Here is a 14539-nt window from a genome sequence, read left to right as displayed (position 1 = left end):
GTACCATTTATGCTCACTATTTGCATACTGAGCAGCATTAGATACTGCTATCATACATTGATTGCTACACACTGCTATGAGTACTCTGTTTAATTAACTTTTATTGTTTTGTGATATGTGGCAAAGTGACTATGCAATTTCCGTTGTCAAATTGATGTGTTGGTATGGGGAAAACTCCAACATGGAGAAAGGCCAAGAGTGGAGTGCTGTGGAATTGCAGAGGTGTTTTGGTTCTCTTTGGATAAATGCTTCTGCTGTGAATACATTTAGAAGCTAACATTATAGGCCTTTTGTAGTGTATTTAAAATGACTGCCTTTAACATACCCTTTCACACCTTCTCTCTCATTGGCAGGGTATACCACACTCCATAGGTGCAGAGTTTGTCAAATTACTTTCCATCAAATCATAGGACTAGTATTCCAGGTTATTAGTAACTCTATCTGGCAAACCGGTGTTCAAATAGCTGCCATTGAATCCAATTAGCCTAACACTATCCTCATTGAAGTGTAAGACCTAGTTTACACTTGTAGTTGGGGCATGAAAAAAACAGATGAGTAAGCTGCTGTCACGTACCTGGTCGGTGAGCCTGACGTGCAGAGGAAGACCTCTCGTACAGCTCCGGCTCAAGAGCCACTGATGGTAAAAACGTAACTGCTAGAGCACAGCGAGGTAAGAGTGCCTATATCAGTCTAGTAGTCTGCCCTGGTAGTAGTCGATGAGTCACTGAAGGGAAGCCAGGAACTGTTGACAACAGGCAGATGAGGGAGCGAACAGATGTGACAGCAGGATCCAGGCAGACTGACTCGGAGCTTAGCTGGTGAAAGACTGTGGATGCACAGCTGGAAGCAGGAGCCTGAAGATGATGAGCTGGACTGGAAGAGCTGTAGCAGGCTGGAAGAGCTGGATGTATGGTCAGAAGAGCTGGGTCGGTAGTGGGCGGGCAGATCAGGAATCGACAGCAGATAGGGGAATAGTCAGGTCACAAACAATGTTGGCAACAGATGTAGGATCAACAGAAGCAGCAGGCAGAGGCAGAATCAGGGGTTAAGCCAGAGGTCAGGACAAGTATCAGAAAGGAATAGTCAGGAGCAAGCTGGGTCAAGATCAAAGGTAAAACACAGGATTCAAGAACGCTGTAGACCAAAAAGCAATTATCCAGTGCAGAAGCTCTGTTCAAATTGGTAGTATGGCGCCAGTACTAGTGACAGATGTGCATTTGTTAATGCCCATTTGCATTCGCCTAACAACTGATCTGCACTATGGCGGAGCCTTTCCTGACAGTTGTGCTTTTACTGCTACCATCCCCCCAAGGCCCAAAGGTAGCCATATGGGGTTATACACATGGTTCAAGTTAGAGTCTACAAACACATTGCCAACATTAGAAAGGGTTACCCTAACCACAGTGTTTATAAGCACTTTGTCACAGATAATGATTAATTTATTCCTGATATTATTATATATATTTATATATTTTTTATGTTATATATAACATTTTTTATTTCTTAATTTTTTGTGTACTCATTATAAGGGAAAGTTTGGAGGCGTGTTATGCACCCTCTGTTCTCTGACGAATATAGTTTCAGGCCATGTGTGACATTTCATGTGTCCAACCCCGGGCTTTTTGGCTACAGGATTTGGGGATATTGATTTCCGGTTTCCAGATAGGGATATTTGGAGCACAAGTCTATCTCCACCTTCCAGGTATATAAACTGCGCATGTTGTTGGTTAGCCACGCCCCTGATGACATCTTTCTTATGACTGTACATGTAGGGTGAAGCTTAGCGTATGACGTCATTGCGGCACTGGAACAAAGCAGAATGCGGTCATGTTTTAGGTTGGAGTAGATATTCTATGCGGAGTTTATCTCGAACTTATGTGAGTGGCTTTTTATACTTTAAATAAATCGTGCTGTAAAACATATTATGATATTGATATTTGTTTTATTGAGAGATATACATTGCAGACCTAAGGGTGCTTGTTGGAGAGACATCTCTGGCATGAACACTAGGATCTGGAAGGAACCGTTTATGTCGGGATAGCGGAAGAAGGGGAGCGTTTTTGGAGCAGCCTGGGGATCACATACAGTATGTGTGTGTTTGACCCTCTGTAATAGGATGGTCAACTACATTCAGGTAGGAGGGTGTGTGTGCTGATGGTGGAGGTGGCAGTCTCTAATCATGATCTCTGTTCCTGCTCACCCTATCAAGCTGTGATTTCTCTTAAGGGATGGACTTTATGTGCACTTTAAATTATTTATAAAAGCACTGCATTTTTATGTTTTATATATACAAGTTGCATTTGTGATGCTTTGCATCGTAGTGTGGAAAACACGTTTCGTTCAGAGATTTTATACAAGTGTAAAGGAGCCCTAAGATTAATTAATGCTCAATTACATTACATCACTTTGGATACCCTATACTGTGTTTATATTTCTGCAATGTGAGGAACATGTAATTTACCAGCAAAAAAGTTTTGGGTACAAATTGGTGTGTAGCAGAACATCTTAAATATGTGGCCTACATTGCTAGACATAGTAATTGTCCCTGGAGTACAACAGTGGGACATTATTATTCTAGTACTTTTTTTTCTTTCAGTTAAAGACATTTTTTAAAGTGTCTTTGTTTCTGCACATTGAAAACCTTTTTGAAATGAGTAAAAAGTGATACTTATGTACCGTATTTTCCGGCGTATAAGACGACTGGGCGTATAAGACGACCCCCCCTAATTTTCATCTACCGGTAATACTTATACTTAGGTTACCTTGGAGATATTATACTCGGCGTATAAGACGACCCCCCATTTTTGGGGGATTTTTTTGAGGTTCAAAAGTAGTCTTATACGCCAGAAAATGCAGTAGTCTGAACTCATTTTCCTAAATACATGTTGATATCAGGGGCTTTTTTTCTATAGGCAGCTTCCAGATTCTGATAAGTTCACCTTTCGAGGTACAGGATGGAAAAAATGTGGGGATGAGGTCCTTTTTCCTTCCATATAAAAGCAAGGTGCCCCTCCTTGCAAGGTCCCCTTCAATGTTGACAGACATGCGATCTGTTTTTTTTTTTTTACAGAAAGGGGGGGGGGTGCACACTTTCTGCCCTCCCTTTCCTAGACACACAGGTTGCATACCTGAATATGGGTCTAGCTATAATTTTAAAGAAAAAAGTTTAAATAATGCCCCCATCCCCCCATGCAGCTGTAGAGAGTCATTATGTGTATTTTAAGGATAATCCTGTCCTGTGAGATAATTTAACAATGGACCCCACATAAAATGCACAATATTTTGGAAACAGAGAGATTGTTTGATAGATAGATAGATAGATAGATAGATAGATAGATAGATAGATAGATAGATAGATAGATAGATAGATAGATAGATAGATAGATAGATAGATAGATAGATAGATAGATAGATAGATAGATAGATAGATAGATAGATAGATAGATAGATAGATAGATAGATAGATAGATAGATAGATAGATAGATAGATAGATAGATAGATAGATAGATAGATAGATAGATATGTTGTAGATAGATTAACAGTGCTCTATGAATTTCATCTGTCTGTCCTCCATTCATAAATAGCTTTTTATTCATAGAAGCTGTAGTACATTTTGCATGAATGGAGGAGGAGGTGGAAAGGGTGGGCATAGCCTGCTTTCATGATAAGTGCCTATGACAGGCCCCCCAGTTCTAATAAACCCTACAGCACCAGAATATTACAGCAGGGTATGGGAGGGTTTCAACTAAGACAGCCAGTACCAGCAAAGAAGAAAAACTTTAGAATAAATATAAATACTGTCCCTATTTAAAAAAAATAATGTTAACCTAAACTTAAGCTTTAATATCATTGAGCATTTATGAGAAGTGGTGGAAAACAGGTGGCAATAGTAGCTTTCTAGCTTCCCTCTCCCTCAAAGAATGTTTATTTTCTTGAAGAATGGTTTTGGAAATCCGAAAACATGCAGTTCAGTACTTGTATGACAGCATTCCAGGAAAGACTGTAGCCCTACTCATTAGTTCTGAAAAATAATGTTGTGTTAGGTATTTCTGTTATCCAGTACGTTTCCTTCTATTTCTGTTTTCTGAACAGTGTTAACTGATCCTTAATTCAAAAGGTAAACTGAAAATCCTTTAAAAGAACTTGAAGGTTCTTTATGAATTCCTTGTTATACATTATTATTGTCTTTTGTTCTGGATACTGTAACACAGTTTCAGGGATTTTGTGTGTGTTTTTAACACCACAAACTGAAAACAAACATGAGTTATACAATATAAAGAATGCACATCTTTTAATTTATGGATGCACATGGCAATGGGAGGTGGACCCTCAGGTTTTCAGTCTGGGACAGATGGTAGAATGGGCTGTGGGTTACAGACAGGTTCTCACTAAGTGGTACAGGAGCAACCAGTCACCCAAACACACCAACAATAAAGCTAAGTCCAGAGGGTGTCTTTTTAGGAAATATTGCTCCATAAATTTTAAAAAGAGAGGGGTTTAGGGTCACCAGATACTCTGATTGATCAGCAGCAGCATTAGAGCTAGCTTCTCTCTAGACCCTCAATGTCAGCTTCTCTGGAGGTAGCTTGGGGTTTCAGTATAGCTAAGGCCCCACAGCTGTCAACCACAGGGCAATCATTAGCAACTGGTCCTCTTTCACCTCTATACAACTGTTAGTCCCTAAAAGGATCCTTACTAGCAGTGTCCTAAGAGCTGCCTGCCACCTAGCTCAAGAGCTCAGGTAGATCCTCCAAAAAGAAAATGACAAAGTCCTCTTCCAGACCTGAAATCTAAAGCAGTGTCCCTCAAGAGGTATCCCCTTTTTAGCTGACCTCCTTAGGCCTCTAGCGCAGCAGATCCTGAGCCCTGAATAGTGGTTTCTTGCTCTACTGACCCTTCTGCTAGGGGCAGCAGCCCCAGGAGTAATGGAAACCTCCCTGATAAGGAAAGAACAGTCTGTTCACGGCAAAACCATTAACATTCATGGTCCCTCATTTGTCCATGATCATGTATATTGTTTTCACTCAGTTACCCTACCTTCCAAAAATGTATATCTTTACTATGTGTGCACACCTCAAAGGCTCAAACAACGTTCGTCACCAGGGCTAAGAGTTTGTGATGACAGAAAGTTTGACCTAAATTTTAGCTGTTCGAGGTTCAGCTAAATTTGGCCAGTTCAAATCTTTGGCTACTTTGCACAAAACTAATTCCTTTAGTGGTGGTATTACTACCCACACTAAGTAACTAATTTCCACCCACCTGCTGACTTGTTCCAATTAGTAAACAAGCCAGCTAGCATATCGGGTGATGTTGTTAACCATATATGGTCATGCAAATGTCATTTGTGGTGGGAGTGCAACAGGAGAGGATCTTCATCGCAGCCTGTTTGTAGGGATGGACTGAACACCCCCTTGTTCAGTTCGCAGCAGAACTCCCGAACAGGGGAAATGTTCTAACCAGAACAATGAACCCCCTTGAAATCTATGGAAGCCAAACAGGAAAAAACAAAAGTTTTCATTTTGAAGGCTTATATGCAAGTAATTGGCCATAAAAGGGGTATGTAGGTCTGGATACTGTCCTAGGGAACATGTATCAAAAAAAAAAAAAAAAAAGATCTCTTTTTTTAGGAGCAGTGATTTTAATTATACTTAAAGTGCAACAATAAAAATGAAAAATTCCCCTAAATTTAGTGCCTGAGGTGGGTCCCCTTAATGTGCCTGTAAAGTGGCGCATCTGTAGCATGTATAAAACACACGGCAGCAAAAATGACATTTATAAAGAAAAAACAAGTCAAATCTCATTTAAAATGACTGGCAGGTACAATTGCAGGAACACAGGCTATTAACCACTTAAGCCCCGGAAGATTTTACCCCCTTCATGACCAGGGGGTATTTTGCGATTCGGCACTGCGTGACTTTAATGGACAATTGCACGGTCGTGCGACGCTGTACCTAAACAAATTTGACGTTCTTTTTTTCCCACAAACAGAGCTTTCTTTTGGTGGTATTTGATCACCAAAATGACACTGGTAGTGAAGGGGTTAACTTTATTTGAGAGGGAGGGGCTGTGTGTGTCCCTAGGGCGTGATTCTAACTGTGATTGGCTGTGGGTTGAGCTGTAGAAACAGTGATCAACGGTCCTACATAGTAGAACCGTGTGATCACAGTTTCTACACAGGGGAGAATGACAGGCGGCTTGTTTACACTAGCCGCCTGACTTTCTCCCTCTGCAGCGGTGATCGCAGAGTGACCGGCGGACATCGGGTCCGCTGGTCACACGCGCGGGGGGTCCGTGACCACGCGGGAGCGGGAATGCACCTCAGGCGGCGCGCGCTCGCTCCCTAGACCCTCACAGGCTAGCGACGTAGATCTACATCACTTTGCCTATGAGGGGCTGACTGCTGACGTAAATCGTCGTTAGGTAGTCGGCAAGTGGTTAAAAACAGAAATAAAAAATCAGCATTGGGTCCGAGACCAGACCATTATCTGGGCATGCAGCCTGGCAAGTTAGGAAAGAGGGGGATGCCACCTAGTGGCACCATCCCCTTCTGAAGTCACCGACTGGAGCATGCTGGGCATGTGATGTCAGAAGGGGCGGTGCCACTAAGTGTTGCCGCCAGGTGGCCCTGCCCCTTACCTATATAAGAAATGTTAGAGACATTCGGCAGGAGGCCCCCTAGGACGCGAGTGTGGTTTTTTTTTTTTGGGTCAGCAATGCGGCGGGCCGCATGATTGATGATGGATATACATTGAGGGCAGGGGTCAAGTCCTGAGAAAAAAAGTGTGTTAACTCACCCAAGATCCCATCCCCCACCTCAAAAATAAAAAAGTGTGTGTGTATGTGTATATATATATATATATATATATATACACACACACACCTTTTAGTGAGGGCCACTTTAGCGACATGGTAACCAGTCGCAGGCCTGTCTGTCTGTCTGTCTGGGACAATATTGACAATTTTCACAAACATGTTAAGATCAGCGTTTTTTTTTTTTAATATAAAATTTCTTAGAACCCCCATTATATATTTTCTGAAAACAGAGGCCCTGGAGAATACAATGGACATTGTTGCAATTTTTTATGTAACATGAAATTTGTGCAGCCATTTTTAAAACACATATTTTCAAGGAAAATATTCCCCTAAATGCAATTTAGTGCACACAAACACAATATAATACCCATTTTTTTCTAAAATATAAAAGATTGCATTGAGTTAATAGATATCAAACATACTGTATCATGCTTTAAAATTTCATATGCCTGTGAGATGGCGATAAACAACAGTATCTAAAATTGTCCATAGGCGATGCTTTAAAAAGCCTTTCCAGGTTATCAGTGTACAGTTAAATGTAAGCTTTGGCACTAGAATTATTGCTTTTTTCATGTTTTATTTTCATTCAGCTTTATTGCTATCACAAGGGATTAATAAAATCCCTTGTGATACCTTTTGCAGTTACAGGTGCTCTTTATGGGGAGATCTGGGATCTTTTAGGCTCCTGAGTCCTGATCCCTCCTCTGCCCTCCAAGGCAGCTGGTGAAACAAAGATCAGTTTGGTTGGCTACTTTCCTGGCTGGTACCAAACAAGTAAATACAGACCTGAATCTGGAAGTGACAACATTCTTGTAGCTTCCACCTTTATTTCTCACAGAGGAGAGAAAGAAACATGTGTTCCTTCTTCTCCTTTGTGCAATGTAAACCTGACCTGATGGTATTGGGAGAGCCCAGGAAAACAGGTGCAAGTGGCGGCTGAACACAAACATGGGGATCATTTTTGCTACACAAAAAGCATCATGGCCACAGCATATAGTATCCATGCTCTGCTGTTTTGCAGTATAAGGGTGAATGTTTGGGGGTGGTAAAAAATAATTTTTTTTTTTCACACCCTAAACACAAGTGTAAGGGGCCCATTCACATGAAATGTAGGTTGTGTCTCCTGTGCAGAGCTGTATTTTACCAGCATGGGGATGCACAAAGTATTGTGGGCGTCCCCGTGCCAGCTACCCATTTATTTCTATTTGGACCTGCACCCACACCTACCTGCATGTTAGAATAGGACGCAAGTGGTTGTACCCATGCAACATGCTGGTAAAAGATTGCCCTGCACAGGTGACACATATCTGCAGCGCCAAGTGTAAATTGACCCTAAATGAGGCCTAAGAATGCTTTTCACTGTCCTGTGATCATCATCATTATCATGATGATAATCACACAATATAGATGCTGTGGTTCAATGCAACTGCACTGTGTGATTAACATGATGATAATGATCACATTTAGCTGCTGTATCAACCATGTGCAACAGAGGCATGGCATAGGTGAAGAAGCTGTTTTTTTGTGACAATACCTTATTTAAGCAACATTCACTGCAGACTTGCTGGTCCCCACTTTCCTCATACTGTCCCTCTGTGCTTTGATGGCTTTTGGCTGCTGCTGATTTCCCCTCAGCCTGAGCCTGCCCTCTCCTCAGCATTTACTTGCTGAAGGAGACATGAAACAGTCAGTGAAGAAGCTGCTGACAGCCTCTGCTCCCTGTGACAGATATCACCCCGCCAGGACAGGAAAAGAACTTTCTTTTCTTTTTCTGGGAATGGGGCACTGAATGGTATTAATCCGCCTGACCACAGGACTTAGAAAAAAGCCTCCAGAGCCCCTCTGAGTGAACTGATGGGGCCCAGGAAATATGGTCAGTCCACATGGGAGCAGCAGGGAACTTGGGAAACCTGCAGAAGCAAAAAAAAAGTGCCTGCACTTTGGATGCTTTGTGAAACCTACAGCTGCCGGCCGGGCCCCCTACAGGAGGTAATGGGAACTGCGTTCCTGTTGTGGAAAGAGTGCAGGAATGTCATTCCCATGCGTTCCCCCAGGACTCGAGCCCTGATCGAGGGACACTACTATTTTTTTTTTAATAAAGGATATGTCAAAAACTGTCTCTTGTGTTTATTACTCTTTGACACTATTTTTTTCTGGGGTTGACGAAGGACCCAAAAATCTAACCCAAATTTGTCCACTCATCACTATTCATCAAACGAAATGTCCATTAAAAGTATAACTAAAAAGTTGATACGGTTTAAGACATGATTGCACAATTTTTGTACTTTTGTAGTACACCAAGCTCATTGGCAAGTCTTGTATACAATATAACAGAAAACACATAAAAACAGGTCTGTTTTTTAGCCAAACCATTAGAACATTTACAATGTATTCATGGTGTTTTTACTTTTGATTAGAGTAGGGAAGGGTCAAAACCTCTGCCAGGTCATTTGAGATAATATTGCGCTATTTTATCATCTCTTTTGACTAGAAATAATTAAAATCCTTTCAGTTTTATGAAAGATATCACAAAGACATTTACTGTGTTTTTATTTATCTAAATCTGAGATGCTTGGTAATAGAACACTTAAAACTTTTCGAAGTGACAAAAAACATTTTTTAGAAGGCAATATGGCAGCAAATAGTATCCTCCACTGTGAAAAAATCTCTTCCTAACTACCTCTCTAGCAAGTGACACAAGTCGCAGCTTGTATGCAGGGTTTTTATATAGTGAAGTGCATATGCACTCCACCTCTTCTAATTGGCTGCTGAAGTTAGGAATCTGGTTACAGGGTCAGAAGAGGATGCTAAAAATGTAACATGTGGCAGCAAAATTATGTAAAAAGAAGTGCCGCAGGTTACTTGTTATCCACAAGTACCTGTCTCAAGGCCAGACCTAGGGTGAGCTATTAGGTAGATTGGTTTGCTCATCACTATTGCTTTTACATATCAGAATTAATGCATTTAAAGGTGTAAGTGTTTATTACAAACTGTAAGTCTTTTCAAGCTGGCTTGGGCATGTGATGACAAGAAAAAAAAGCAGAGGTAATAGGTCATATTTTCTAACATTCTTTGTATCCCTTCGTATTTCAAAATAGCTTTCGAATTATAATTATCTTTTAAATTAAACTTTAACTGAAAAGTAACTTTACAAACTAGCTCAGTTTATGTGAATGAATGGGCGATAAGGTACTGGGCTGAAAAAATACTTTTCGCCTACAATTGTTGCTCTTTAAGCATAATATTTTTCCCATTTTTTTCCTGTAAAAATAAATAACAACATAAACAGTGATATGATCAGAAAATCACTAGTTAAAGACACATCTGGCATTACAAGCTCCTTCAAAGTCTTTATGGCTTTTTCCACATTATTGTCTGCAAATACTTAAGTGGTGAACTGCATATGGTACATCAGGCACTCTCCAAAACCTAGCCACATCTGGAGCCAATAAAGGACTTGAACAGAAAGCTATCATTCCAGCAGCAGTTTTTGATGTGTGGCTTGATGTGTGGACTCAACGACGCTTACTAGTAAATAAAAATGGAATTATATGTTCATTAAAATAGCTTTACTTCTCCAGTACTGTATAATCCAAAATCCCTCAATGGACGCACATACAATCTTTACAAAATTAGGAAAATAAAAAAATTCAGCCTGTAAACTCTTTCAGCTTTCTTACATACAAATACTTTTTTTTTTTTTGGATAACATATCAGGGCAAGACTAGACTACCTGTCTACAAATCTTCATCAAAATATAGAACTGCTACAGTAATAACAGAAACATCACTTAAATTGGAAACGATATGCAGTTAAAAATGTGTCACTTTTGAAAGGTAGAAGGCTATATGCACATGATCTTGGATTATGGTAAACTGAGCAAAATTTCATATTTTAGCATATTTGCAATATATGCTGGAAAACAATTCATATTTTAATTATTGCCTATACTTGATACTTGAATTTGTTGTTGTATTTTTTTAATCAGTTTTACTGATGAATCTCAACTGAACATGTTGTTCAGCTGCACCTTGTTTGATAATATGTATTCTTGATTGCAATGTGGAGGAAAAGCAGTGTTAATCCTTGTCCAAGACTTAAGGCCCGTACACACGATACGAAAATCGGAAGTAAAATCTCGTCCGATGAATGATCTGCCGATTTTCGGATCGTTAGTACAGTGCTTTCGACAGCTGATTACAAATTTTTGGATGACAAAAACTGGATGTGCAGGCTATAAAATTTGTATCGTACATCAACACAGTGTCCGATTTCCATTTAATTAGTACAGTTTTCATCTGAAACAAATTGTAAGAGCAAGACTAGACATGCTCAGAAACGAAAGAGCACATACAAAACAATTCAACACATGACATGACATCACTTCTGAAGTTAAATTCTGTCTTACGGGAATTTTCGTATGAAAGTAACCTCTTCACTTTCCATATAAGACTAGCATGCAACAAAAATGGACGAAAGATCATTCGATGAGCTGATCATGTGTATGAGGCTTTGGTTTGGTAAAAAAAAAAGAGATATGTTTAAGAACCTTTACCTTCTTGCCCCATATATAAGAAGCATGTATTTGTATGCATTGACATGTGCAATAAAAGTGCCCAGTGATTTATCTAACAGGTACAGAGCACTGTTGCAGGTTACTCATGGTAGTGTTCAGCCCTGTCTTTGAAGATGTGCTTCTTCTCTGGCTGTCCATCAACAACTATGCCTGCACTGACTTCTGAAAGGATCCTACTTTCCCTGCCTTAGTTATGATCCTGTATTGCAATAAGGTTTCAACTCTTGGCTTGACTATCTCACTGGACCTAACTTCTGGAATGCTTTCCGACTGTGCTTCATCTTAATACTTTAGTACTGTATCTGCCCAACATGCATTGACCCCTTGCTTCCCCTCCTGATATTAATCGTACTCATCTGGTACTGACCTAAGACTTTTACTTGATGATCAATAATTTGGAACATAAAAAAGAATGTAGTTTAAAGATCATCCTGAATATAAAATAATTTAACTTTATGTCCTATTTTGTGTAGGGAAGATTGTGATGATTGCACTCTTAGCTTCATCCTTTTCAGTCATTTTCCAACCCACAGGGCAATCATCTAAACAATTGTGATTAGAACATTCATAGTTTCAGCTAAGAAATGGTAAAATAATTGTTTTAGTAAAAGGAAAAAATGGTGCAAGAAAATATTTACTAAAAATATAATAAAAAGATAATAAGCAGAAGTAAGTGCCCATGCACATGGGCATACAGTATTCTGCATTAAGATCCATGTTTTATACAGATCTAAACACACCAGTATCTTATCTTATAGGCTCATGCACACTGGTCTGTAAAAGTGTACATTTGCACTTTATGCATGTAAATAATAGCAGAAATGCTAGGGAAAAATGCTAGCAAAAAAAAAGAGATAGAACATATTTTTTTACAATCCTCTACCCACAGTTGATCCAGTAGAAATGAGAGAGAAATCAGCCACACATCACTATCTGCTAGGAAGATGATTCCTTTATTAACATACATCAAAGGTACACAGGATACAGAGATGGACGCGTTTCCCACTTTCAAAGTGCTTGTTGAACAAGCACTTTGAAAGTGTGAAACATGTCTATCTCTGTGGCCTGTGTACCTTTGACATATGTTAATAAAGGATTCAACTTCCTAGCAGCTGGTGGTGTGCGGCCGATTTCTCCTTAATTTCTACTGTTACAGTGCTGGTGAGCCGGGGCCAGCACCCACAGCACCGGGATTGCTCATCTGAGCGGTGGTTGTCTTCTCATTTTCACCACAGTTGATCCAGAAGAAGGTGAAAAACCCCAGAAAGAATGGTGCAATTTTCTACAGCAGGGGAAAAAATATTCCTTCCTGGTCCCCTAAGAGGCAATCGGAAATTCCCTGGATCAACTATACCTATGAATGTTAGTATCCAGTTGTATTATATACATTTTGGAAAGAAGCCAGAACTTTTTTTTAAAGTAATCTACTGAGCTGGACAGAAACAGCTCTTGAGGGAATCTATTACACATTTTCACAGCTCTTACTGTGAAGAAGCTTTTCCGTATTTGGAGATTAAATATCTTATCCTCTAGACGTAAAGAGTGCCACCTTGACCTCTCTGATGACCTTAAAATGAATAACTCAACACCAAGTTTACTATATGGACAACTTCTCTGCACTTTCTCCAGTTCCCTGATATCCTTTTTGAGAACTGGTGCCCAAAACTGAACTGCATATTCCAGATGAGGTCTTACTAATGATTTGTACAGGGGCAAAATTATATCTCTCTCTCTGGAGTCGATATCTCTCATAATACAAGAAATTACTTTACTTGCTTTGGAAACCCCTGCTTGGCATTGCGTGCTATTATTAAATGTATGATCTACCAGAATGTTGCAGGACGTTGCTAGTGGTAAGTGTGAGTGGTAAAATAAACTAAATAAAAGTGAAAAGCACTTAGCACAGTTCGTCTGAACTTTGTGCTCTGTGCAAGGTCCAATTTGTTTGCAGACTAAATATAATCTGATGTATTAGAGTTGGTGGCTCTCAAAAATTAGTTAGCATTCCTTCATAATTTCATTGGTAAAGGACAGCTTCATGGCTTCAAATGCCAGTATGGTCACCTGCTGAAAAAGCACCCTCCATAGACAGCTCAACTCTGCAATAAGACATGGCTGTTTAATCCATTATAGTTTTACTTGTTAAAATGAAGTGCATGGGATGTTTGCCAGTCATTTAGAGTGTACAGAGATAATAGTCTTCTAAGCCTTGTACCTACTATGAAGCATGGCAACTTATTGAGGGAACATAAAGAAGAAGCAAGAGGTCTGCCTAAGTCTTAATATGCAGGGAATCTGGATTTTGCCATTTACAGACATTAAAATATCAACTTGTAGTTACACTGAATTGCCATTAGATGTCACCACCAAGACATTTATACATGCATAATAAACTCCAATGCAACAGCAATGAATACATGATAAGTGTTTCAGAATGCTGGGCAAAGGTCACCAGAGAATATTCTAGTATCCCTTTTCTAAAACAAAAGTAATTGCCATTTATTCCAAAACCAATCTTCTCTTTCGTAAAACTATATCTATATATATATATATAGTAATATTTACTACTTCTGGGCAAGCTTAATAACATATTAACTACTAAATTGCCTTCTTCTGCATGTCACATATTTCAAAATCTGGTATCTAGATTTTCATTGTGAACAAACTGTCAAATCACAACTGACTTTTTGTTGAGCCTATGAATTATACAAAATACAAAATTGAGCCTACACTTCTACAATGAATATTTTCCTTTAAAAGATTACTAAAATTATACGCTGTAAGGCAAGCAGGATTTACTTCTAAAAGGCACACCCAGCTTGTTGTATATCTTGATGTCAAGGCATTAGTGTGCACATCAAGTGATTAATGTGTCTCAAACTCTGTCCAAATATTTAAAAAAGATAACAGCAGCTAAATTCATATTCAGAACTGACTCTTATCAGGGAAGCTATTTTTAGAACCTTCGCACATTTATCCTTTATCAATAATCCGAAAGCCACACAGTTTTATCAGATACAAAAAGCCCTTGTTTGCCGTGATTCAGCTTCCAGCCTTTCAGAAATCAGAATTAAAGCTGAAGTTCAAGGTTACTAAGTCTGAACTACTGTGTATAGAACAATGGAATGATTATGAATAAGTGTCAGATA

This window comes from Pelophylax lessonae, assembly GCF_965119305.1.
Source record: "Pelophylax lessonae genome assembly, chromosome: 5".
In the NCBI taxonomy this organism is placed as follows: domain Eukaryota; kingdom Metazoa; phylum Chordata; class Amphibia; order Anura; family Ranidae; genus Pelophylax; species Pelophylax lessonae.
This window is presented reverse-complemented; position numbering follows the sequence as displayed.